Source organism: Lactuca virosa, chromosome 1, assembly GCF_052849685.1.
Source record: "Lactuca virosa cultivar CGN04683 chromosome 1, Lactuca_virosa_CGN04683_v6, whole genome shotgun sequence".
In the NCBI taxonomy this organism is placed as follows: domain Eukaryota; kingdom Viridiplantae; phylum Streptophyta; class Magnoliopsida; order Asterales; family Asteraceae; genus Lactuca; species Lactuca virosa.
The window spans coordinates 328,927,977-328,933,192 of record NC_136426.1 but is presented as its reverse complement, the minus strand read 5'-3'; the positions used below and the strand labels follow the sequence as shown (position 1 = coordinate 328,933,192).

Genomic DNA, 5,216 nt, shown 5'->3' with positions numbered 1-5,216 from the left:
CAGGATCTTGAAGCACCCACTTGATCCAAGCTTGGTTGACCACCCCTTCTTCTTGAAATACCCACTAAAATGATACAAATGCACTCTTTAAGGCTCAAGAATGATCTCACAAGGTTTCCAGGAGTATATGTATGTTCTAAGGCTGTGGAGGCTCTCTAGGGTTTTGTCCAAGGGACTTAAAGTTGTTTAAATAGGCCTCAAGTCCGAAAATTTAGGGTTTGCGTCCCTGGTGCGTTCTCCCCGCGTAACTCAAGGTACGCCCCGCGTACCTTGATTCCTCCGCGACCATCTCTATGCAGTACGCTAAGCGTACACTTAAGTACGCCCAACGTACTTAAGGGACCATTTATGCAAAAATTATCATTCCTTAGGGCTTCAAGACATACCAGAATTTTGGATGTTACATGCCTGCTCCGTTCGGCCGTCCGCTTCTTCACCAGAACTCCTAAACCCTACCACCATCTCCGACCTGTATTGGTCTTGGCCGGTTGTGGATCGTAGTCGACACTTCAAGTATGTCGTGTTATCAAAAATTCTCCCTGCTACTTTGTTGTTTTAATTGGTCAATCACTAACCGACGAGATATTATTTACGCTCAAGTCTGGATTACTTCTTCATCCACCCTTCTAATTTGTTGCCTCCAGGATAGAAACAAGAGAACGAAGCAATCAGCAAGCGGCAGTGGCGGTGGTGGTGTTATTTAGAGTAAGGAACGGAAGGGTTCTGTCCCATACCTCCGATTTGGGTTCCGAAGTGTGGATTTTTAGCAAGATGGATGTCGGCTGCCATCTTCACCGGTTGTTGATGGTTTATCCGGTTTCCACAGACCATCAACTCGCGTTCATATATATATTCTTCCTGCGATTCTTCTTATGATCAGAAGTTGTTAAGTTGCTTCCCTCTCCTGCTGCCGCCTCAAGCTTTCGTTCCTAAACCCCTTGCATCACTTCCAATTGAAGAAAACCTTTCTCCAATTTAAAGGTACATTCCTGCTTGCCTTCGATTTTGAAGGTACGTATGCAGATTTTTGATATTTTTTTCGAATTAAACAAGCATCCATGTGAAAACCTAACTTCTACTCTACTGAAGATGTAATTCAAATTCCAGGGGATTGACATTTTCTACCATCAGTGTCTTGGGCGTGTGCGCTACAAATGGTGAGGCCGACGGCAACCCTGACCAAGGTTATTCAAGGTACAATTTTCCAATTTCATTACTATCACTCTTTTTCTTTTTTGGTTATCAAATCCATCCAACATAGGTTCAATCTTGCAAGTTAGCCTTCGTTTTAGGGTTTCTCTTTTTTCAGCAATTTTGTCCTCATTATCTGATTTTCAAGCTTCATCTATACATATCGTGAGCTTACATGTTTAGATGATTTGATGCATGTGAGCTTACATTTAATTGATATAGGCACTCACATGTCAATCAATTGAACACCTTTTTTTCTTAATGGTTTGGTTTCATAAATATATCATATAAATGTTTTTCACTTGTGCTTTTTTGCAGATATATGTGAGGCTTCTTCTGTAATGGCCAATCAATTCTCTGTAAAGCTCATGCCTTTTTTTATCATTTGTTTCTTATATCTCTTTGTTTCCATCTTTTGAACTCAAGAAAATGGCTTTTAGATTTTATTTGTTTATTCAAAGGTCATCAAGCTAGATTCTTTTGGTTCTAAAGTAAATAACCAACAGAGCACCCATTGATCTTTTCAATCGTGAAGGAAAACCATTAGCAAGCCAAGGGGTTCCTCTTGGTGGGATGGGGTAAGTAAGTTTTTAGCAAACATGGAGTTTGTGGTTCATAATGTGATCATATTGAATGCCCATTTGACCAATTTTTACTTTTTTTTTCAATTTTATAAAAATTAGTAGCCCTCTTGCTGTATAGATATGCTGAAATACACGACAGATCCACCAGGTATATCCCACCGACTTCACTACATCATCTTTTGGTTTTGAAGAAGGGCATCTGGGTTCTCCTTCCATCAAAGTTAGCCAATTTTCTTCATTCTAATTATCTTTCATGTCACTTAAAGGTACTATATATTAACCGATTACCTGCATCTCCAAGTTAAAAATTGGTATAATATAATGATCGATAATGATAATTAGGGGTTCAGAAGCACAAAGATGAAGATGAAGCACCTATAACTACAAACTCGGTTCATCCCGGAGCAATTTCCACTAATATCTTCCGCCATCACAACTTTTTTAGAGGTGACCTAACTACACTTGAATCAGTTTTTTAATATATAATGAATTTATGTATAAATAGTTATTTTTGTGGGTATTGATGTCGGAGCTAATAACGTGTTTGGAAAATTGGTGCTTAAAATTGTGCATCAGTTGATTGTTTGAGAAAATTGAAAGTTAAAAGAGTTGATTTTATATTTTATATGACATGATAATTTGTTGTTATATATATTTTCACAGGGAGCAGCAACTACATTCTACTTGGCATTGTATCCGGGATGAGTAGCAAGTATTTTTGGTGACTGTGCTTCCCGCGCAGCTACACAGCATGTACTCGAATTGTGTCCTCAGATTTGATTTTACGCCCTGTATCTAGATTTGGCATTCCGACTACTCGAACCATCTTTCTCCAAATTGTCAACAATTTCAGGTTTGGGATCTCTGACTCTACAGGCTTCAATAAAAGCAATAACACATATGAGTTTGTAAGCTTCAATTTAAGCAATAACATATATGGTCAACAATTTGATTCAAAATTTGGTTTTAACAGGGTATGTAACCATTTGGAAATCTGTTTGGATGGACATGATATGTCACGTGTTTGTCCGTGTTATCAATCTGCATTTCTTTCATCAAATGTTAGAATCTTTATCATATATTTCTGAAGCTTAACCCTATTATCATACATCAAGGAAAACTAATATACTTTATGTTTATTTATGTGTAATACAGGAATTTTTAGATAAGAACATGTGGTTTAAAGGTGGTTTTATAGAGCTGACAGGGGTTTACTGTCAAATTAAGTGTTCATAAGACTGTTGTTAAAGAAAAAAGGTTTTTTTTCTGAGAAATTACTAGCAGGGTACTTTTCAGAGGTAACTCTTCTTTCTTTTACCATCATTATTAGTTTCATGTATATGTGATCCTTCAATTTGGAAGATTTTATGTACCAATCTACCTTTTTGCAGGAATTTTTGCTAGACTTCTTAATACTTTATCATGAAATTATGTGTTTTTTTGCACAGTAGGCGTTTGATTAAATGCTTGGACCAATACACATACTTCCAATGCAACCAGCTGGCCAAGAAGGATGGAGAATTGTTGCTGCTTTAATGAGTAGACATATTGGTGGAGGTAATGGGCTATAGCATACATTAATTTCCCAATACAAAGCCCCAAGTTGCCTTGGTGGGTATTTTGTTAATCAATTTACAAAATTTCTTCCATTTTGATGTTCACTTTACTTTCTCTTTCTATTACATTCAATTTATAGCTTGGCCACAAGCATCACCTCTGTCACAGCCACAACAGCCACATCAGAAATATCAACCTCCATTGCAGCCCCAACAACAAGAAGGACGGGTAGAACAAAATGTTGGTCCTGTTCAGTCTCCTAATCAGGTTAATAGTGACAATGGTGTAAAGGATGTGGAAACAAAAATAGAAGCAGAAGCAGAAGCAGAAGCTGAGAATGTGGATGAGTCGCCTACATTTTGGACAGCATGTCCTTACTGTATAAGTATCAAAGGGTCTATGCAGAGTGCACTATCTAACCAGATGGGGAGGGTTAAACCCAAATGTTGAATCAAATTGTTGACCAATTGATCAAATAAACAAACAACAGAAAAAATTGTCGCATCCGACCCCCGCAACGTGGGGGTCCCACCTAGTTAGTATTGATCAAGAATTAATTTGGAATTAATTTAATGATCAAAAGAGACTAATTAAATATAAGGGGATTGATTGTGTAAATCATTCATTCTTATATATGTGGGCTTATGATCCATGATTCCTTATGTTTGGTTTAACCCATGTGGTGACCTATGGATACTCCATGGAGGTTAAAACCCATGGAGCATAAGGAATGGGTAAATTCATGAGTTACATGGTGTAACCCTAATAGCCACACTATATAAAGACCCCATTGGTTGGTGAAATCGGCACTAGTGCATACACAAGAGGGCAAGCCGATTTCTAGAGTCCATGTATCTCTTCTGATGGTTATTCCAAATGTTGGTGATGTTGTGTGAACCATTTGAGGTGTCACACTTGGGGCACTAGGCTCTTGAGCTCCATGGAATCAAGCTACATCAAAAATGTATGTATTTTATCTAGTTTTGTTATACTAGTACTTATGATTGTATGCTAGTTAGGGTAATACCTTGGAAACATCAAGTTTGCATGTATAATAGAGAAAACATAGATCCAAGGTATTTAGGGTTGCATGTACACCATAGGAGTGTTAGAATGCTCAAAACCCAACAGTGGTATCAGAGCCTAGACTTGTTTTCAATTATACTTGATGCTGTTTGCTGAAAATGTCGAAAAACTGCTCACTTGACAGTGGACTTGCCGAGTCCATGAAGGAAATCGACGAGTTCATGTGTATCTTCAACCAACTCGCCGAGTCAGTTCATGCACTCGACGAGTTGTTGCTGCTGAGTGTAGATTTTCGAGTTTTGGTGCTGGAATTTGTTTAGAATCATTACTTTTAACTGTTTTGGACTTATAAAACATGTTTTTAAATGTGGTAATGATTATGGTAAACCAATTTCAAAGTTATTATCAAAGTTTCAAGTTTTATATATGTTTATCTGATTCTTGGAAAAATTGTTGATATGGATTGTTCATGCTTATGAGTTTTGGTAGATCATAGGAATCATGTGCAAATTGTTTGTTAGTGTAATTTTTGATCTCAATGACATTGAATGGACTCCATAACTTGTCCTCAAGTTATGGAACACCAAAAGTTTTTGTGTTACCTTGTTTTATGAGTTAATTTAGATTAATGAAAAAGTTATGTGTTAGTTGTTTTCAATCTAAATTGATCTAGAAATAGTTCATAAAATGTGTTTTTGTAACTTGTCCTCAAGATTATATGAAAAGTCACATTTATGACTCTTAAAAACTCATAAAATTGTCATAGGTTACAAAATGAAGAGTCTTTTTGTCATAAATAGTTTTATGAACTCCATAACTTGTCCTCAAGTTATGGATGTTCAAGAGTCTCTTCATTAA

The 5,216-nt window shown here is 36.8% G+C and overlaps 1 long non-coding RNA gene across 1 annotated transcript; it reads left to right on the top strand.

Moving 5' to 3' along the window:
• Positions 1-2,946: 2,946 nt before the first annotated feature.
• Positions 2,947-3,556, top strand: LOC145110393 (uncharacterized). The gene is made up of 3 exons (XR_013709777.1): positions 2,947-3,073; positions 3,224-3,332; positions 3,472-3,556. It is a non-coding gene; the product is annotated as an uncharacterized LOC145110393 (long non-coding RNA).
• The last annotated feature ends 1,660 nt before the right edge of the window (positions 3,557-5,216 follow it).